Genomic DNA, 23,341 nt, shown 5'->3' with positions numbered 1-23,341 from the left:
GAGGGAGATTTGAGAGAAGTCCAATCAGTTCAAGGATAGAGTTAACCACAGGAGAGCCTGTCTCTCAGCTGTGCAGGACCCTGAAAGGGAGGGAGACAGAGAGAGAGCACAACATGGAGCTAACACTTGAACAACAGTCCACGAACGCCCGTCTGCAAACGGCCTGAGTATTTACTTTAGGTTGTGAGGTTGGTGAGAACTCATCAGTTTATCCTGGCAGGACTGTCTCGGTAGTCAATAACGGCAGGCTAAGATGGCACCAGTAAGATCTCAGGGCCTGACACCCTGAAAACAAGACACTGCTTGAAATCTCAAGATGTTGTTTGGCCTGAAACTCTCACTTATCAAGACATTAGGTCTGCAGCAGTGAGATGAACTTCCAACATAACATCAGCATTAAATGGGGCTTAAAGATTCAATTCATTTTATCAATATCCCACTAATTCATAACAGAAGTTATCTTATAGCATTTTTTATACAGTGCAGGTCTAGACCATACTCTTGCAAGAATTCCCACCATGAGCAAGCACTCCCTTTTAGCACTTAGAAACCTTGAGCAGAACCCTAAATCCAGGTGGGTGGCCAACTGCCTCGGCCTGTGTAAGATCACAGCACATTGATGGATCCACATAAAGGAAAGAATATAGAGGTCAGGCACTTCCATGGCTTGATTTGTTTCATTTATTTCCAAATACATATTATAATCTAAAATACCAGTTTCTTTTTTAAAAGCTGGCAAACACCCACACTTTTACTCCAACCAGCAGACCTTGTTTCCCCACAGCGTCCTGTCTGTATCCTGTTGTACATCAACAAGACTAAGTAAGTCTGTGGGAGGGCTTATTTTTAGCGGAGCTCCAATAGGAAATGATGAAAGAGGACATGGTTCCCATCACACACTGTTCCCTGGGAGCGCTAACTGTCGTCTGCTAATATATTAGCAACTATCTGATGAATTAGCCTTCCGATTTAATAGTGGAATATCTGTGACCCGAGAATCAGTTTGGTTATAAATAATTTAAAAAGATCCACTACAATTAAAAAAAAAACTGAAAGGAGGAAACGTTTTTTGTTGCTTTGATCCTGTGAAGCAGTTTCCGTTCTGAAGTTAGAGTTTATTATCCCCCTCAGTGAGGAACCCAATGAAGTAGTAAATGGATTTATTACTGTTTATTTATGATATTGTTAATAGCACTACTTGTTTTCAAAGCAGCTGAGGCAGTAAAACATTTTGTCTGGAAAACATTGCCAGACAAACTAGACTGAGTGCTGCCCTATCTGAGACTACTTTTATAAGTAAACTGCTTATATTAAAAGTGTAGGGAAATCAAAATAAATTACATGTGTTGAATTACATACGTTATGTTAATAGCAGAGTAGAAGAAGAGTAGTATTAAAAGAGTAGCTGGAAATATTCAGTACTCTGAATTCAGAGAAGTTGAAAAAGAAGCTGATAAATTACATAATTTTTACCATTGTATAAATTTTCTGATGTAACCAGATTAATGTACTTTCATGTGTGGTCATTTACTGAATGAGGTTTTTAACACTGCAGGATCTCACAAAAGCAAATCAATTATAGTCAACTACAATTTGTATAATTTGGAAAACAAATCATGTGACCTTTCGGAAGATACGAAGTTTAATCCACAATGAAAAAGACTGTCTACATAAATGGACTCAACATCAGATCTCTTCTCCTTTTGCAGTCTAGCAAGCTGCAGTTTGAGACATTTATCTGACAAGTGTCATGTATCATGCGCACCTGATGCTCACTTATGTCGCAAGTATGTAGAAGAACAAATCAGGGGCTTAAGTCCATGTCGAGATGTTTGAGCAACTTTCATTTGGGAATAAAAAACAAGTGCCGGGGGTGATGACATATTATCAGTGTGCAACTGTAGATGATATACAAAAAAGTCAGGAATCTATTAGAGGATACGTTTTAAAGAAAAGATAATGGGTGACAGGTATTCATATTTCTTATCTGTGACAATATAAAAGTGCTGGATGCATTTAGACCTCTAGTAGCACTGTGGAGAAACAGGAGACACTTTTGCACAAACTTTCTAAAAAAATATATTCACACTCATTATTCATGAATCCTTCAAAATATCCCTCACCATCCTGTAACGTAGAGACTATTAGTTTGACATGCAGATACATAGCTGGTGGTGTATTTGTATCCCATTTGAATGAGGTTGTACAAGGATGTTGTCCTCCCAGAAAATTGTCATTTCCTACTTATTCACTGCACTCAGTGTGAGTGACACTAACAACATCTGCCAGCCATCATCCTGCTCAGCTCCAAGCACATAAAGGTCGAGTCATTGATGGGACATTAGCCTAAAAATAGAATTTATTGCCTAAAAATAACCAAAATGCCACGTTTTGCCTTGTTGCCAACCAGTGGGTTGCCTTTTGACATGTTTTCCAGTTAAGCACAGAAATTTTACATTAAATCTAGTTGTGGTACAGTATCAGTAAAATACCCTATAATCTACTGTTGTCCCACGACATTATGCTTTCTTTATTGATTTAATTTCCGCTGTCATTATCTAATTTGTCTTTGTCTTGTTTGACCTTAATCTGTTATTTTTGTGGGCCATGGTTATAAGGTGTAAATACAGCGTTCTCATTCTCAGGTCTTTTTAAATGAAAATAAATATAAATAATATAAAATAAACTTATAAGTCTTAAGTTATAAGTTTAGAACAAAAATGTTGTCTGAAAGTTTTCGAAGTTGAGGAGCTCCACAAGTGGCGGTAAGGGAAGCCTGCGCCAAACCTGCAGGAGGAGCTTGCGAAGCCGGCCAGCCGCCCGCTCACACCGTCACACAGACCGCTGCAGCAACAACGGCAGAGCTGGAAGGTTTTCACACCGCTTATCTGTCTTTACATTCTGAGTAATGTTGAAATGTTTTAAATTAAATCAAGAGAAAGCTGTGTGGGGTTCGCTGGTGTGTGTGTGTGTCGCATTGAACATTATGTCGTGGCAGTTGTGTGTGGCGTTGCTATGACGACCAGCTACATTGAGGGGTACTATCTCGGGGTACTACCTGCAATGGAAAATGGAGTACCGCCAAACCGAGTCGAGGTGAGTTATGCTGGTACTGGTAATGGAAAAACGGCATAAGTAACTGTTACTTTACTTTACTGTTGGGCTAACTGCTGTATTTTACTTCCCTCTTCTGTGTATGTTTACTAGATAAATAAGCGCGTTAGTGAATTTTTGTTTGTTCCTGGCATAAGGGACAATGTAACTAATCTAAGAGCTGCCGCAGTGTTTTGTGAATCTACTTTCTTTGTTTGCGCCTAACAATAAACATTAATATGGGTCATAAACAGCTGCTTGCATAGAAGGCCTGTATGGCTGTATTTTGGAAGAGGATGGTTTGGATCTTTTTGTCCTGATTTGTAATATGTGTTATTGAATTTAAAGAGTCTGTCTGTTATAGTGGAGCTACTATTACTACTTTTTTTCTGTATGAAAATACTTTCTGCAAAAGGTTCAGCATCTACTGAACTAGGACAAAGGGAGCCTTAAAGGGTCTGCTTGCCCAAATTTACCCTCATAATATTGTCTCGCTCGCCTCTAGTGGTATGGAGCCATGTAAATGAGCTGTCCCGGTACTGGCGCATTTTGAAGTATGGGCCAAACCACTTTTTTCCGTCTGGTAACACTTCCTCATTTGGTCAACATTGTACTTGATCTTTTACCCTCCTTGTAAAACAGAAAAATTGATGCAACAAAGTGACGCAAGTTCTCTGGGTGTTTTCTTTTCTTGAATTCTTGAAAATGTAGGTAATTGACAAATGGAGTTTAAATAGACAAAAGTGGGTTTAGGGTGTCTGTAACAAACAGATAAATTACATTTCATCATAGCAAATGTCCTGGAATGTGTTGAGCATAACAGTGTGAGGGCACCCGAGGGTGATATTTACTTTAAGTGGGCAGGATGGAGTTGTAGTTATGCAAACTTTCCTCTGAGGCAGAGCTGCTCTGGAGGCATAAGTAATCTCTCTGATGGTGTTAAACCTCATTGCGTGCAGCCAAAGAATCAACCTGTCTTGTTTAGAAACATCAGAATAAAGTCAGATTAAGGAGGTATCTGTGTTTCATCCGTATGTCTTAGCTTTGCTTTGCTGAGTGTGCGTTTGATTGAAGGACCAGTGAGCACTGTCTCAACACTGACCTGAGGGAATGAATCAGCCTCCCTGCCCAGCCACTGCACTTGTGATAAGCGACTGTAATGGATCCTATTTTTAGCTGAGCCCCCCACGGTGTTGACTGGTCTACTTTGAAGACTGTTCCTTCCTACAAACATCCAAGCTGGTTCAGTTTATGGCAGAAAAGGCCCTCATACTCTTTGACCAGGGGCATAAATAAATGCGCACATATTTATTCTCCTTAACTAGGTACATAATGCTCAAAAAAATCTATCTGTTTGTCCATCAACATATTTCAATGTCTAGATGAATAAGAAACTGACTGATGATTAAACATACATCACACTATCAATTTATATTGTATGTAAAGTCATGCCCTAAGAGGCGTGTCATGGGAATTTTTCCAAAGCAATGTCACCAATACAGATTCTTGGATCTATTGTACTTGGCAGGTGAACAACTTCTGCATTAGACAAAAAATTATGCCCTGCAATGTAAAAGTGGAAATCAAAGCTCTGATTTATTATGTTAAACACCAAAGAGTAGCTAGTTGTGTGTTTTTATGGTGCAGCGTTATCAAGGACATGCCGGTGTTGCATTAAAGCTCCATTCATCAATGTCTTTAAATGAACAATAAATCAGATGATGTGTAATGTCAGATGGTTTACTCACAGTTACAAACCCACAGTGACTAATCAGCCTGCTGTTGCTGCAAGAGCTTGAAGACGCTAAAACGAGTAGAGCTGAGGTGAACTGCAGAGTCGGGTGATAATTCCTTGACCTTCCTTCCATTTGACATAGTACTTACTTGTAGTGTTAATATAACAATATCAATAGGGTGCAGCTTTAAATTAGCACAAAAAACTCAAGAAAAAAAGCAACCTATAACTAAAGCATCTTTAGATTATTCAAAACTCTGTATAATTACATGTCATTTTTTATGGAGGAGGCCTTCAGCATTTTAAGCGCTGGATGTCTAATGAAAAGACACTTTCATTCACGTTCATTTATCTTTACTTGTTATAGTCAACCATCAGGGTTGCTGTGAGGTCAAGGTTAGTCCTCAAGTGATGACGAGTTCTGGCTTTTTAAGTCAGTCAGAAAGTGTACGCTTCCTTACAGTTTCATTCTTTCTAGGTTAAGCATTCCTGGAAAGGGTGAGGAAAGCTACATAACTTTAAAAAAATATATTTTCCAGCTCTCAGCAGAATAAAGGATCTAATCTAGGAGATAGCAGATACTTTCTTTGTAGATAGATGGTTTATAAGACTATATCTGACACACGGCTGTGGACTCTGAGGTCAAGTCAGTTTATCACCTCTGTAGTGCCACTGTGTCAGGAATTGCTTGCTTAAGTCTACCAGGATTATGGCACCATAATAAAAAGGCGTACACAAACTCACAAAGACAAACGCACAGAGCCACAAACCTAAAAAACCGACACACGAGTACACAAACAGATTAATCTAAATGCACATATTCAGGCATACACAGACAGACAAATGTACACCCATAATATAACACCCATGCCTAAATACACACTCACAAATCTACACACACACACACACACACACACACACACACACACACACACACACACTCACACTATACATGGCTGACTTATGCACGTTAATACTTCATGATAGACCATTGCATTGCATGTTGATAAAACAGACTTGGAAATTTGTCATGCATGGGCACGCACGCACGCACGCACGCACACAGGCAACAAGTACATCACAATTTGGCTGATACATATTTCCTCAAGTCACAGGATTAGCTGAGAAATGTCTTGTCACAAATCTAAAATCAAGGCTGTTTCTCTCAGCTCATGAAAAGTTGCCATTTTGAAGATGCATTATATCAGGGTTCAATGGCCCAATGGCCCCAGTGCCCATAATAATGTAGTGTTGGGCAAGTTAATTGTCCAGTGACATTTGCTCTGTCTACATCAGGAGTCAGCTGCCTCTCTGCCTGCATCCTATGTTGCAGTGAAAGTGGCCAAAAGACCAACAGGGAAAATAGTACCGAGGTGATTTACAGACAGATGGACTTTACTTTTTGCTAAACCGCTATCTGCTGCTAACTGAATTTTTTGGTACCTGTAGTTAGTTAGCTCAGTTAGCCGTGCAGCCAAGAGCCAAACCCGGCAAGAAAACCACATCGGCACTGTATTCCCTATCCTTAAACTGGCTTCTGTTGGTCTTGGAGGCTGTGTTTGGTTTTTAATTAGCACTCTATTTTCCATTTCATAAATCAAAATAAATAAATATATATATATATATATATATTTATGTATTTAATTTTTTTAAATGTTATATGAAGAAAATTAATCAGATTTTTGTAGTTTGAAGGAATCATTACAATGTATATACATAAATTAATAAAGTAACAGTGATATCTTCTTTCAATTTTTCCTGGGCTAGTAAAAATATGCAAGGGCCAGTTAAAACTCTGATTTACTAGCCCAGAGGGTGGGGAAAAATGTTACATTGGACACAGTGTGTGTGTGTGTGTGTGTGTGTGTGTGTGTGTGTATATATATGTATATATATATATATATATATATATATATGTATATATATATGTATGTATATATATATATGTATGTATATATATATATATATATATATATATGTATGTATATATGTATGTATATATGTATATGTATATATATATATATATGTATATGTATATATGTATATATATGTATATATATATGTATGTATATATATATAAAACCCAGAAAACTGGCAACAAAGACAATTCATCATCTTAAAGAGGAATATTTTGGCTGTAGTGTGAACCTAAAATGGCATCTCAGATTAAATTTCTTGACTGAACCTGATTTTGTTTTTTTAGCTAGGAGACACACTATCACACCTTAACTGAAAGATTAATTTACAGAATCATTTCTGAAAAATAAAACTTAGATGGAATATGATGGAAATATATATTTAAAAAAGCCCAGTATAATCCTCATGTACACACTTTTACTGACACTCTTACACGTGCAACCGCCAGGATCCTGGTCTATGTGGGTAATGAGTGGATGTTTATCATTTTTGCAGGAATGCACAGCAGGAATTTCCACTGCTTTGCGGTTCTTATCTCTGGCTGTTTAACCAGAGAACAGGTAACAGTTTCCATTGTCATTAATGAGCTGCTACAGTGATGTAGAGGCATGTCTGTGACCTACATTCTAACAGCTCCTATCGGTGCTGCTTAACAGAAGCAACCATTGAGGTTAATGGGACTGGGGGACACGTGCCGGCTCTGGTGGAGTCATCCCCGCTGTCCAGCCTCTGCAAGTTCTCTTTGTGTTTATAGGACTTAATGTCACTTTTAATGGGCACCTTTCATGAAGTCTTTATTGGATTTTCAGGTTATACAAATCCTCCAGTTGCTCTGGAGGCAGAATTAATCTTACTGGTTGGGTTTAACTTTAGAGGATGGAGCTGTTGAACCAGAACGTAAGTAAGTGAATCTGACCAAGAAATTAATTCAAAACTATTATGATTAGTTGATGGTTTAGGGTATTTATCAAGCAGGAATGCCAGACATTGCCTGCTTCCAACTTTTTTAAAGTGTATTGCTTATTACTGTAAATGAAATATCTTTGGGTTTTGGATTGTTTGGATTAAACAAGCTATGTGAAGTCAACAACTTAGGGTAGTAGACAGACCGACCAATTGATTAATTGAAAAAATAACTGACTGGTTAAATGTTACTAAAAATAGTCATTAGTCGACAAGGGGGATCCGTATATTGTAAATGATGCGGTAGCAATACAAATGAAAATGCAGTGGCCCTTGTGTGAGCTGTGAACAGGCCTCAAATTCAACTGCTGGAGTGTTTTGCAGTCTGTGTTTATTTGTACCAAACCACTGATTTACAGACTGTGTACATGTTATTTACATTAACTCCTGTCATCTCTGTATGTTCATGAATTGGAGTCATAAAGTCTCAGGATAAGCATAGCACCTTTTCCCCTCGGTCCAAGGCAAATAAGTTACCATTAGTGTCCACTTTTATCTTTGCAATGACTTTATATGTAATTGCGGTCCCTCTAATTTACATTGTACCTATTTATATTTTAGCTGTTGTACAAAAAAATTTATTGTTTTCCTCACCAGAAAAACACTCAAAATGACCTCTGTTTAGATTTTCCTGCTAAGTGACCTCTTGTGTACATGTGAATAATGACTGTCCACTCTCAGAAGCAAAGGTAGAAATAGTATGATGTTCTAGCTCTACAAAACCTCTTAGGGAGGAGGTCAAGGTGGATGGTTGGACATAGAAAGTGAGTCATTTATACTGGTGACCATGGTTTTACAGTCGAGGCTTAACACTGTATCTGGAATATTCGTAACACACCCAATGCATCGGTGAAGTCTTGCGCTAACGGAAGATCCAGTGAACACATTGTCTGATTGTGCCAGTGCCATTTATTTCTTGCGCACAGGAAGCAAACTCTGGTAATAAAAACATGAGGAGTGGCTGTGTGGTGTTTATTCATACACCTTTAAGTATTAGCCAATATACCCAGCCTGTGATCTCCAGTATTACAAAGAGAATGGTGTGGGAGAGCAGCTTTTTATGTGCAGTTTTGCATGCTGTTTGCAGCGCTTGCTAGTGTGTGTTTGCGTTTTCATGTTCAGGCTGAGGTTTTTTTAAAAACGAAGGAGGAAAAACTGTGGTTATAAAAATATCTGTGCACGTGTGGACTAAGCCTTACTGCCACATCTTAAATGTACAAGGCTTGAGTGCTTTACTGAGTCTCTGTAGGATGATATTGCAATACAAAAGCATTTAGTAGTCTATTGTAGTAGTACTAGTAGTCTGTGGGATCTTCCAAGAGAATTGATTGGTTAGTAGGCGGTGCTTTTATAGAGTTGATCTCTTATCGAGGGTTGAGCAAGTACTCAGTTGAGAAGAGTATCTAGTACAGATAATGTACTTTTTACGAGTGTGAGTATCATCAGAGTATAAATATATACTATATATGTTTTCCTTTAAATATATGAACACTAAAACATTGCTCCAAAGCTTAATTCTAAAGCTGTTCTGTAAAACAGTTTTCTATTAAATATAGCAACTTCTGATTAACCCAGTCTAATTTCATACTTCCAATTAGTCCCGCCCACATATCGGTTAAGCCCCGCCCATTTCAAGTATGGATACAGATACATATTACTTAATTATTTTGAACAGATACAGATAGGGGTGTACTCGCACATCCTTACTCTCACCTGCTTTGGAGCAAGTTAAGCGTTCAGCATAAGGTATCGCTTTGATTGCTTGTGTTTGAGTGCTGGCCTATTCGCACGAGTGTTCACACACAACACGAATAAACACACTTTGCTGTAATTTAGTTGAAATAAACGGATCAAACTGATGCCGAAGTAACTACAACGCGATGCAGATTTGTTAAAAATATCAAGTCATGCTTTGTCAGGTCTGTCAGCAATGTTAAAAGCTAACGACTTTAAATGCTTGTTTTCTGAATGGAGTTTGAGTAAAAAGTAAAACGTTAATTTCATAAAAGCAATTAAATCTGAGCTCCTTCTGACGTTAAACGGCTCCATTATCGGAGCAGAATCCAGTCAGACTGCGGGGTTTGGGTTTTTATTCATCCAAAGTTCCAGCGCTGCCTCCGGGTCTCTCCTCCAGAGCTCCGTGTAGCTCAGCAGCTGTTTGTCGGTGAGCAGCGGCTCTATCCCTCCTCTCTGCCTGGTGTCCCTATCATCTACACACGACACTCTGAAAAGCTGTTGGTGACGTCCGGACAGTGCACGGTGATAGGCTATTGCGACACAACATCATGCGAATCTCACGCTCGAGTTGACCGCTGCCCGGCAGGAAATTGCGTCCCTCCGCGTCTTTGTATTGACTTTGTTTGTAAACGCCTTGCGCCCAACACCGGCATCACGTTTTGTGTGAAGCCAGCATAAGAAGTAAACCACCATCGTAACACTGAAAACCCAGGGTTGATCATGAAGTTAGCTAACGTCAAATCTTGCTTCAGAGTACAGGCCCCTGGATGTCAGTCTGTGTTTGGCAACATTTAGGTTTTGGTGTAGATTAGGAAGATTAATTTTGTTTCTATTTGTATGGCGGTGTTGCCTAATAGCACATATTATTATGGGAATGCAAGCTACCAAGGACCCTGAGGTTATTGTTGTTGTCCATATTTGAGAAACATAATACATTTTAATAGTGTTATAACAGTATTTTGAATGTAGCGCCCCCTGCAGACCTGACATCAGCAGCAACGATATCATAAGTTTTACCATTTGCCCTCAGGGAAGAACACAATACAAGGTTACTGACACAAGTGTAATACCTTACTGTGTGTGTGTGTGTGTGTGTGTGAGTGTGTGAGAGTGTGTGACTCTGCGTGTGTTTGCATTTGAACTTAAGGAGACTTATTACATATTTGAGACTCTCAGGAGTGCCCTATTAAATTATCATGAGTACACTTCCTATTTGTCCACCATCTGTTATCTTCTTTTCTCCTCTTTTCGGTTCCCCATTAAACTCTCTACCAACTTTGCTTTTAAGCAGCGGCCCTTTCTGACATTTATATCTTTGGGCTGATGTTTTAAAGGTGCTATATATTTGTTTGCGTATGAACAGTTTATTTGGCCACTGTGTGTGTGTGTGTGTGTGTGTGTGTGTGTGTGTGTTTGTCATCAGTGATGGAAGTTTTTACAGCTGTGAGTCACTTTCTCTTCAGGTGCTCTTTGGACATTCCAGCAGGTTTTTATGGCTTTTGTTATTGAAAACCTTCACTGAGTCACCCTGCAGCATGACGCCCAAAGAGTTCCTGTGGACATACATAGTCAGGACAGACAGACAGTAAGACAGACATACAGATAGACAGTCTGTACTGAAAGGTCAGTTTTTGATGACTACTCCTGGGGAACCCTCATGATTGCTTGTGTTATTGAGTGGTCTGACATTCAGTTCAAGCCAATATCTGAACAAAATACCAGCGGACGTTTATATATACTCATTTTTTTCTGCTCACAATAGGCTGTGTCCTGGCATAATCAAGTATTTATGTGGGTTTCTTTCCTCAAGGATAACCACTTTCCTAATCAGTTAATCTATTAATTGTCAGTCTATAAAATGTCCCAAAACGACCTATTGGCAAGTACCAGTCCAGTGTTCTCAAACGAAAAAGGTTGTACACTTACCATGCTAATTTATCTCATTTCAATGCAGGAATCTTTGACATAACTCAACAAAGCCTATAGCTGACATGCATAGTGTTGCTTTAATTAAGACTAGATGTAGTCTGTGCAGTGGTGCAAAAAGTGAATGATATATTGCACTAATAAGTTACTGTACATGTGCAAATATGTAAAGTCAATACAAAGTAGTATTTTGAGAGAATCCAGACTGCTTGTTTTGAACATTTCCTGCTGAAACAGCACATTAAGGGAGGGACATAACTTTGGGGATAATTAAAAAATGTTATCAACTTGTGAAATCACTTTTAAGGAAGTGAAAATGAAGACCCAAACTGTCGGTCTTCAAACATCCAAACATTTGATCCCACGGAGCTACTTCCTGGTTTATCTTTGACCTACCGTGTCTGCACATGCAGTTTCACAGAGCAAAGGACACTCAGACGTTTCAGGCGCACTCTCTTTTGGTTTCACGTCATGCAGGTTCATGGATTGATTGGATTAAACTTTTGAATTCAACTGGTTGATTTACATGTAGGACTGTTGTAAAGCTGTGTCGTGTGGTGTTGCCACATCTGCAGATCCCAGCTACGAAGCCGGTGAGTAACATTTTACCTTAACTGAGAGGAAAGAAATTAAGATTCAGTTAACAAGCAAACAAACAAAAAACCCCACCGACAGAAGGCAAGAATTCACCTTTACCTAGTGGCTTTTATGATTCTTTCCTCTGCTCTTTCATTATTTTTTTTCCTTTTATATGTTTTATTTTCAGTCAGAGGCCTTGAACTGAGACCATACTGACATTTAGCAGGGCAAATGCCCATGAAATATCATCCAGCACTGATATTAGGAATCAATAACATGATGAGACACAGAGTCAAATACCTCTCTGCAAGGTATTTCTGTCTCTTCCTTTTGTTCTTTTTTAATTCTTAGCAGTTCTCTAAATATCTCCTTTAATATTTATCATCTGTGTTTCTTTCTCCACTCATTTCCCTGCCTTTACTGCTTATCTTTTTTCCTTGTCAGTTTCTTTAATTCTCTTACTGCCTTTGTCCCTGTTTTTTGCCACTCTCTCCACCATTACATCACACATGAATGATTCAAGGCATAATACCGAGTCCTGGATCGATACCTTAATGAACCTGGAACAGCATATTGGGCATGCAAATGAAGATTGCCTTGGTGGATTTCATCACTGGAGAGTAAACAGACTATCTTAGCTGCACAGTGTTCTTGGATGTGTACCCAGAGACCACAGGAGGTTCATTATTATCAGTTTAGCAAATTGGGTGTTGTTGGTTGTGACTGCCTGGATTAGCTGAGCAATATTGGAACAGTTATGTGGACGAAGAGTAGCTTGGCTAAATACTAACAACTAAAGTAAAGGCATCCATCTTGGTACTGAGAAAGAAGAGCCCCAAGACTGCCATCCAACTCAAATTAGCATTTAAATGAAATTGGTAAATTCATCAAGAGGTGCAGAAGTGTGTCATCATCTCGTGGGCACAGGAGAACGCTGTTTTCCCTGCCAGAATGATGTTGGTTCTCCCTCACTGACCTTGAGTCACAGGGACTCCACTCTCACATTGAAATATGGAGATGCACGCAGTTGGCAGCTGTATTGCCCCTCACCAACAGGCAGGCAAATTTGATTACCATTGTCAAAAGAAAACCAAACAAAGTCATTGCACTGTGGCTGCACTTGGAAGGGAACTCAATATCAAGTCTGTCCAGATGTCTAAAGGCTAATTTGGGTTGCTCCTTAAAACATAGCAAAGGGGAAAGTTATGAGTAATGAGGGTTTGTTTAGAGAAGCTCTCAGAACACAAGAGCAGGCAGATAACTGGAGTGAATTGAAACAGAAGGGATGAATTCAAGGTAGGACAGCTGGTATGAAGATAGAAGCTGGCAAAGATGAACTTTAACACCCTTAGAGTGGAGATAATATTTAAACTAGGAACACGCATTTACCCTCTGACCCCGAATGGAAATTAGCAAAGTTAATCCCTTTGCCTTTAGGTGTAACAGAGCAGGAGAATCCACGTATTATTTCAAGGTTTCCGATCTTTCCCTGTAGTCCTGTTTTTAAGATATTAACTCATAAACTGAACTGAATTAAATGCCATTTTATACAATTTGACAAACTTATCTTTAATCGATTTCCACTTACAAGCTTTTTCCAGTCTTTCTACTAAATCTCACACCAACTGAGTGTAAGCAAACTCCATCCGCCGATGAAGATGGTGAGATGCGTTCGACTGAACTGAAATGAAGTAGATGAGTTTTCTCCGCTTGTGGGATGCCACTGAAAGCTTTGGAAAATTATAATCGGTAGGTTAATAGCTTATCAAAAGACTGTTTTTATTTTAGGGGAGATGGTGTTTTGTAGTGACCTAGGTTCCAGCATGGCCACCAAATTGGACGTCAAAATATTTTTCTGTCTTTGCCCTCTAGAATGTATCTGTTTGATTATGTGACAACGCTATTGTGACTTACGTAATGTACTTATTTTAACCCAAACCATGATAGTTTCCTAAACCTAACCAAGTCATTTTGTTGCCTAAACCTAACCAGTTTATGATAGCCACGTGATTAGATAGATGTCAGCCATGTGGGACTTTTCACAATCTGTTTAACCAAGAAGAGGGGTTACATTTTGCTCAATTCAAGCAAAAGTTATAAAATAACACCTACCCATACATGCTTCATGCATGAATTCAGACAGTAGCTAATTCATCTTCAAACTCCGACAACCATTAATAAACAGATGTAGCTCCTAAAGTAAAGTTTTGTAGTATTAGAGCAAATAATAAAACATTGTGGACATTAAACCCTAACACTAGCAGTGTGTAATCCATGCACTACCTGCTGAGCTTTATTTACTATAATAAAGCATAAAAAATGATCTGGATAGTTTGCATAGAAAGGGAAGAAAGTTTAGAGGGACAGATCAGCATGTTTCTAAAGGATCAAGAAATTAATCAAATCTCCAAAGTGCCTTCTGTCTAGTTGGTGTCTAACCAAACTGTAACAGTGTTAGTTTAACCCACCAAAACTCACAAAAAGTGTTCAGTGCAGTGAATAATCTAAATATCGATCAAATATATAGAAATGATTTTGCTGCCTGCTACATGTCTATAAAACTCTTGCCCAGTGGGGCCTCCACAGGACAGGTTCACAGTTTGGGGACTGTTCTCACTGTCAGAGGTCCTGGTTGATTTCATTGGCCCCTGACAGAGCCCGGCTAAGGTCACCTCCCACAACAGTGTGTTCTGTACTGAGGCTTAATGGGCCTCTAAGTGGGGAGACGGGAAGCAGATGGTGTGGGGGACAAAACCACACAGCTGGATCATTATCAACACACACTACACTCACAAACACTGTACATCTTGCTAATATAGCTAATGACTTTAAATCTTAGAGGTGTGTGTGTGTTTGTGCATCCTTCAGTATTTGCAGAATCCAGCTTTCATGTTCTCCCTTTGGATATTTTTATTGAAAAGTATTTGATCGGTATTAACAGCCTTAGGGGTTAATTTTCTATCAACACTTTATGTTGACAGGAAATTAATGCCATAAAATAGGTACTTGTGGTCTTTTTTATTTGTGCAGTGTTTGGTTTATCAAAAAGATAAATCCTGAAATTCAGTAGATGTGTCTGCAGCAAAATACATAGTCATTATTACTTCACATTCAGTTTAAATGTGTTAATTAATTTTTGGAAGGTTTTGTAGATTCTGGCTATATCTTACACATTGTACCTTTAAATGTAGCCCTGCATGTGCTTTAAGTTCACTCATGACATTTTGATGGCTAACAAATTACTTAACATGCATGAAATGTGTTATATTAACATAGCAGATACATTGCCACATGAAGTGAATATTGAATCAGTTATTCCTTCAGCTTATTGTGTCATCTTAAGGCCACTGGTTCTGCCATGTGTTCGCCCAATGCACAATGTTGAAAAATGAATGAGGGCGGTACAGTGCAGAGAAAATCAAGAAAGGAAGCATTTCCATGGCCTAAATGTCATTTGACTCATCTCATTAATGCAGTTTGACACCCGTTGTGCATGAAAGTACCAGAGCTGTGCCATGTCTCGGTCATGCTGCTTGACTCTGAAGCATTAGAACTATAGGACTCCCTGCTGGTGTAAGGAAATGTAAAATGATATGGTCAGGTCAGCAGGTTGCTGCATGAAAGATGAAAAGCGGAGTAATCTGATTGACTGACACAAAAAGAAGAAGGATATGGATGAGTAGACGATAATAGAGGGCTGGATGTTGGAGGAGCATCAATGGTGAAGAATGTCCATCTTTCTTAAAATTATAAATCATTGGAATGGTAAAAATCCTGTTTCTGAAAATTGAAAACAGAATAAATATGTTAAATATGATCAAAAAATGTTTCCCATTTTCAGAGATTTTTTATTTAATTGCAATAAGCAATGCTATTAAATCATGTATATTTTCCCAAGAAGAGAATGCACAGTCATTCATACTCACTTGTGACATTGTTCACTTTCTCAACCTCAAATGAACTAGAAAAAAAGAACCTCAGATTAAACACAACTATTTTAATTGAAGTTTACTAACTGAAAGAAAGTGAGTTCCATCCATCCATCCATCCAAAAAAAAAGATCCTATCTTTATCCAACTTATAGAGGTTACAGCCTTGGTTGCCAAAATAATAAAATTAAACTATTACTATTCGACTATTCATGTTTTTCCATTTATTTTAAAAGAGCATTGCATTCCTATAACATAATCTAAATCACAATGGACAGTATAGCATCAAAATTGATGCAGCAAAAGCAGAGATTTCGTGTTATTATTTTTTCACACATTGTTCTTTCTTGTCAAAACCTTCCATCGACATTACACTCAATGCAACACGTCTGCCAACAACTCAGGTTGGAGTTTCAAGTGTGTTCTGCTAGAAGCACCTAATGTAGCCTGGAGCCCCAGCATAGATGGGCAGTGTGCTAAAGAGCTCTGGTAAAGTTTCAACTCCACATCCCCAGAGTTCTGACTCATGTGGTGTCAGTTGAGGCTTTATAACTTAAGGCTTTATACAACCTCTTTTTCATATATGCAGTTGTACTTCCCAACATCTGTAAGAAGACTGATGTATACATTTGCTGGAGTTCCCTTTTAGCCGCTGAGCAAAAGCTTTTTTCTTTTGTTTGTCTCAATGAAAGGTCTCAAAATCACATTCTCAGCTGACTAAAACTGCATAATTAATAATACAATTAAAAATATTAATGATAATTAACATTAGAAACTAATTGGGTAAGTTTCACTTCCTAGTTAATTAGGCTGCATCTAACTCTGAGAGGCTGAAGAATGAATGATCTTCAGATATTGTTCACAGATGCTCACAGATGCTCATGTCTCACATCCTCCTTCTGTGGCTCAGTAAAGGCTATTGTCAATATGTTTAGACTGAAGCTGGCAAAAGCAGATAACATACTATATTATTCTTGCATCCAAACAACAAAAAAACATATTGTTTCTATGAGAATTGTTTTGTTACTTGAGTGCTAAATGCTAAAGCAGGAATTAGATGGCCATTGACCATTAAAATTACTCAGTAAAAACTTGATATTATGTTATTTTTTTAGGGCAGGATCATTCTCCATGAGCATTTCACTGTGCATTATAGAATTTTAATGTGATTTGGTTTTGATGTGATTTGTTTAACAGTCAAAACCTAAACTATATGGACATATTTCAGACTAAAATAAACATCAAACTCAAGTTTGATAAGTTATTTTTTGTCCACAGCACAATAACTTTAATTTCCATTCTACAGTGCAGCAAAATGTGTCTCACCATTAATTTAGTGGCAGGTTTTAGACAGGACAGACCTCTGATGGTGGTCCTCTGAGTGATAAACTTTGTGACTCAGGGCTCCAGATTTGTGAAGCGATTTCCTCTCCTGTTGGTTAATGTGATCTGATATGATTGGATGATAAGGCTCTCTGGAAATATGTTTGATCTCTCCGTCTGCCATTCAGTTCATTTCCTTCGTTTCCAGAGATTTTCATAAGAAGTTTTTTTTTTGTCTCTGTCTATTTCCACCCAGTGGTTATCTCCAACAGAGATGTTATGTTTAAGACTGTGTCTGTTTGTTTCTGTTTGTTTTTCAGCAGGATATCTCAAAACTCATTAACATATGTCTTTAGTTTATTGTGGAGTTTATTAAAACTACAAATCTTGTGCCGCCTTGGTGGAGGTGTGTACTCACTGTGTGGTCTGTCTTTACATACTCTGCTAATTATTTCCAGTACAAATGTGTGTCCAAGTGTGTGTTTCGCTGTGTGGATGTCACCCAATGATATAGGTCACAGAGTGCAGTCAGTTCCTATTCTCAATACATATCAATATCATCAAAACCTCACATATGTTTTCTTTTTTATCACATATGTTGTTTTTTTTTATTATGTGTGTTTGTGTGCTTATGTACTTCAGCTCAGGAGCAATATTTTGGACATTTTTGGAGCGGGAAGATATTTTTAATCTGTTGATTATTTTCTGAAATAAAAAATTGATTGATCTGATCTTCAGAAAATAGTGATAAATGTTCAGTCCCGGAGTCAACGATAATGTCTTCAAAAGTTTTGCCTGACCAACAGCTAGGCCAACCCAAAGACATTCAGTTTACATTTATATAAATCATTGAAAAGCAGCAAATCCTCTCATTGGAGAAGTTGCAACCAGAAAAGGGACCATATTTTTGCTGATAAATTACTCAAACATTCTGTCTACTAATTAATTAATCATCTAATCATTTCAGCTCCAGTTGGTTTTTAGGATTGTTGTTATTAGGGTTGTGGTCCTCACATGTATGGAACTTGTGTGAGTGTGACCCAAACATCACTAGTCAGTTACAGCCTGGCATGACGCCATCTGTTCGCTCTAGTAAAACCAATAGTTGAATTTGCATCCGTATTAAAGTCCCCTGAACACATCCAGTGTATTTCCTATATGGACATGCATTAGTACATATGGAGACAGCTGAAAGGTCAATTGTCTGTGTGTGTTTGTGGGTTTGTGAATATGGCAGAGCAGTCTTCACGCCATACACACAACAACTTTCCTGTTTTAAATAGCTGACTATTGGTTTTAAACTTAATTAATCCTAAATGTCACTGTTTATTTTAAGATTTAAATTATTGTGTACTCATATTGTAGTTTTTTAATAATACTTTTGCTGCAGCACAGGCTGAACTTCTCCTCAAGGATCGCTTAACTTACATCTTGTTTAACCTTGATACGGTTTTAAATTTCCCTAAATCTATTTAAGCAGGCCTGCCTGGCAATAAGAGCAGGACACCAATGTGCACTGAACTAAAGATATTACAACAGAGTGTATCATCCAATAGAAACAATGTCATTATGTTATAGACAATAAATAACCCATAAATAAATCTCTACTGTGCTTCAATCTATTGTACCTACGTCTTTCTAAAGTAATTATACGTCGCTGAGCCCAAAATTCAGTTGCTCTTTCTGGTCTGTGCAGCAGCAGCAGCAGTAGCAGCAGCAGCAGCAGTTAAATAAAAATGTGACGTTGCAATATAAATTTGTGGAATATATATATGTGTATATATATAATAAAAATTAAAAAAAGAGTTCCTCTTTTTTCGGTTTGTTACCTCCAGGAGGCTGCTCTGCTGACAGCACACAGAAGCTTAACTTTGAAGATTAGCCCCACCTTTACTGGAAGCCTTTGGCTGAACCTCAGGAAACCTGAACCAGCTCTACCACACAGTCTTAACAAACACAGACGAGCCCTCCACCCCCACTACGCATCAGTCAGTCAGTTTGGAGTTGTCTGCTGGTCTCGACGTCTCTGTTACTTCTGCTCATTCACATTCTAGATTTCGTCTGTTTTGTTAAATCTTTGCTCACTTCCTTACTGACATTTTTCTGGGACACATTTGTGATCATCTGCCATTTACTATCTTCATAATTTCTCTGTATCTTCCCTCTCAATACTTCCAATTAACCTCCTAACCTGGTGTGATTGTTCTGTAAACCGGAAAAAATTGATTGCCGGTGTAGTCCTATACCAACCAGGCTTTTGCATTTTATTCCTTCCTTTATTTTTCCTTCCTTCCTTTTATTCCTTATCATTTTGTTTCTGCTCTCAGTTCAAACTTAGGCTCCTCCCAGGAAACTACTGTAGTGAGAGATCAGTAACCCTCAGCAATTTAACTTGTTGGCAGAACTGGCACTCCAGCAGTAGTGAGGTGTTCATGTGCTGCATCCTCTAGAGAGTAAAATGGGCAATCCCATTACAAAAACACCTGTGGGCAATATATAAATGTAGCCTGAGCGATTCTGAACATGCTAACAACCATTAGAACTAACATGAACTAAAATAGAAAAGGTTACAATGCTAATTTATGATGATCATGGTGTCATCCACAGACTTCACAACAGAGTTCTCTCCATGTGTGGGGTTGCAGTTGAGGGTGTGGGCACACAGCCCACAGGGGCTCCAGTGTTCAGGACTAGAGTGGAGGAGGTGTGACCTCCAATTCAGACTGTTGATCCTGTGTTGAATGCTGAGCCGAAATCAACAAACAGCATTTTGATGTAGGTGTTGTTATTTTTAAGGCGTCTGAAGATTGAGTGGAGGGCAGTGGAGATGGCATCCTCTGTGGATCGGTTGGTTCTGAAAAGCAAAGAGGGTCCAGGCTGAAAAGGATGTTGTTCTTTATGTGCTGGAGAACCAGGTTCTCAAAGAACTAAAGCACTTTGTAAAAACGGGGGTGAGTGCCACAGGGCAATAATTGTTTAGACTAGACACTGCCGACTTTTTAGGCACAGGGACTATGGTGGCTGTCTTGAAACTTAGGGTTGGTAGTGTTTCAGCTTGCCAACCAACTTTTCTCTGTTAGTGCTGAAAGTGTTATTCCAAAAGTGACTCTTACAATTTACTTTTGGAGTCAACATTCAGACAATAAGCCCTTTTTGTGCAAGAGGTCAGTAAAGACCTAAGGAACAGCGCCAGGCTATGTTGCAATTTTGGCGTAGTGACAGCAGTGTCGAAATTACAGGTCATGGGACCCAGAAAGACTTTTTTTACACACATCTTATAAAGAATTTATGAGACAGATTCAAAATTTACTCCTGGAATTATCTTACTTCAATATATTTGTCTTAGACTTTTACAAATTTTACAAAATGTTTTATCAGAATATTGTATTGTATTTTTGCCATCTGTGTATACTGGGAGTCAGCAGGCTCAACCAGACACAGATTTTAATTCTCATGCTCCATGGACCCAAAATTTTGTTGGTGTAAGAAACAGGTGAGCATCTTTCACTGTAAAGGATTTCTTCATTTTAAAATGAAGAAATAATTTAAATACAGACTGAAATGAAGAAGTTAAAATGAATAGCTACGTTCAAGACGATGTATTATATTGATTTAGAAATCAGGTTGTTAAGGTGTAAAATATGAGTTTATTACAGAACAGTAATCCAACTGTTTAGTGAAAGGAGACCTTTGGTCAAACTGATCAATAAATAACACAGTTGTAAACAGATTAAGTGCATCAACAAATATTCATTCAAGCACTTTCTCAGGTTTTACTGAAACCAGACTGAATACAAAAACAGGGTAACCAATAAAAAATAACCTGGTATTTAATGAACCCTTTGCAACCTCATTAAGGAAAGCAGGACACACCAAACATAGATGTGCACATTAGGCTTGGATATGGTTTTTCCAGACACCTGCACTTAGTTTGTCAAATATTTAATAAGTCTTTTAAAGAGCTGAGTGGGGTTAATGTACTCCCAGGATGGGAATGTTGCATCAATACAGGAACATGACATGACGCCATGACTCCATTCAGACACTTCTCCAAACTTGAGAGGCAGCTGGTGGCTGAACTTTAAAATTTTTATGAGATTCAGTCAGGAATGTTCTGTCAGCTGCTCTCTTAATGGCTACAGGGAGACCCAGACATGGAGTAAACAGACTTCAACTCCATTAGGGCCAATAGTCGTTTTATTTCATACATACAAAATAAACATATTCATACAAACATAACCACTGACACTTTTTCGTATTATCAGTGGCTATGTTTACATTTATGTACATTAAGTGGGCTGTCGGCTACACTCATTCAGGACTGTAATTTTAAAATGTTATGATGCACTTTTGACTGCAGCTGTGTCTCCCATCCATGTTGCCATGAATAAACCTCTTAACAGAATATTTCTGTCCACTTGTGATGTCCCGCCCACTGCTTGAACAGCCTGCCAGCTATAAACCGATGTGGTTTTTCTGGCTCCTCTGCCTTTCACTTGTTGCCGTTGCTTCCGTTGATATCAGGATGTACCTTTAGCGCTGTGCAAGTCCAAACTTTAAGATGTTTCCATGCCACAGCAGTAGTGACAGACAGAAGCCAGGCATCTTAACAGTGTCTCATTACCAAGGTATGAGCTTACCTGGGCTTTTCTTACTCAACTGTTATGTTTTCCTGCATCGACCCAAATCTGTTTGCCTGAGTCACCAAATGAAGAAAGTGTCGGTGTATCATGTCTGTCTTTTCCTGACTCTTTCTAACTGAGTATTTCTTGCTCTTTTTCCTTTTCCGCGATTACTTTTCTCTTTCTTTCACTTTGCTCCTTCAGTTTCTCACACTGTCATCATATTCCTTGAATTTTTCCTTTCCTCCTCTGTGTGACTGGATGAGAGCTGACAGACTCCAGTAAACCCTCTCAGCGGCCTCGCCCATTAGCTCTGTCATGCGTTCAGCTCGCCTCACCTCCCCGACTGTGTCTATTATAGAACAGAGTCAGCAGGCCGGCCGTGACCTGAAGACAGTGCCAAGGAGATTTCAGACTGGTAGCAAATGAGTCTTATGATAATATAAAAAATCTGTTCTGGATTAATGAACACTCAGTTACACAAGTGCCATGACCTGCGTTGTACATGTATAGGAAGGAGGTGGGAAAATCTGTATCAGTATGTACTTATGTCGTCATGTGAGCTGATGTTTTGCCCCACAAATTCCTGTGCATTCATGCTCTCGGTGATAACATTTTTTTGAAGGGGACGATGTGCTCCAATTTAGTTCATAGGTAGAAGAATAGCAGCATGAAAAATGAGAAAATAATAGCATTAACAAGATCAAAGAACGTACAGGAATTTGTGAGGCAAAAGAATCAGCCTTGTCCTTACCAGAAAACCGGCTGTATCGGGCTAATGTTCAAGTAGCTTATTTAGGTTTACTGTTAGGCCACGATCTCTAGTGGCTGTTTGACAGTAGCAAAGTCAGGTGACAGGTGAAAAGTGAATGTCCATGTGCAGAGGCAGGTAGGTAGGTAGGTGGATGGGCAAAACAAACACAGGACTTCTACCCATGGGACTGGTCAAGTCCTGTGTGAAACCAAGTCACCAATTTCAACTTAAGTTTCAGTTTGTAAGTTTTAGTGGCATCTAGTGATGAGGTTTGCAAATTGCAACCAACAGCTCACTGTGAATTCTCATGCTCCTCGGGTGGTCCCATTTCCCGAGTTTAGAAGTCGTTCTTCCGACTTTTGTGTGTACATGGACAGCAAACTAACCATTATTAGAAATTACATGTTTGCAAAATATGTATATGCAATACGGGATTTTGAATGAATCAAAGTTCTGTATACTTCTTTATGTCTCATGTACACTTTGCTTCTCTTCTCTTTTTACAATAAAGATTTAAGGAGTAGAGCCTGACCGATGAAGATTTTAAAATTAGTTAGACAATATATCGGCCAATATTGTTTTCCCCCCTTATCAGAAACGCATAATATAAACAAAATTATCTGTAATATTTGTTATGTTGAGACCTCACCAAGATACCATGACATAATGCAGTTTAAAAAGTTTTGATAAATAAGAGTCAAATGTATAAAACTACAGAAATCATTTCTAACTACTGCTACTACTAATGAACATTAAATTAAAT

General features: G+C 38.5%; 1 protein-coding gene across 1 annotated transcript in view; it reads left to right on the top strand.

Moving 5' to 3' along the window:
* The first annotated feature begins 11,851 nt into the window (after positions 1 to 11,851).
* Positions 11,852 to 23,341, top strand: part of htr4 (5-hydroxytryptamine receptor 4) — a 99,635-nt gene continuing 88,145 nt past the window's right edge. The window contains exon 1 of the mRNA XM_046030871.1: positions 11,852 to 11,964. The gene's annotated coding sequence lies outside the window, so the exon portion shown is untranslated. The remainder of the gene's footprint in view (positions 11,965 to 23,341) is intronic.

The sequence above is a fragment of the Micropterus dolomieu genome, linkage group LG19 (assembly GCF_021292245.1).
Source record: "Micropterus dolomieu isolate WLL.071019.BEF.003 ecotype Adirondacks linkage group LG19, ASM2129224v1, whole genome shotgun sequence".
NCBI classification, from domain to species: domain Eukaryota; kingdom Metazoa; phylum Chordata; class Actinopteri; order Centrarchiformes; family Centrarchidae; genus Micropterus; species Micropterus dolomieu.
Note: the sequence above shows the minus strand (reverse complement) of the source record. Positions and strands in the feature narration are given on the sequence as shown.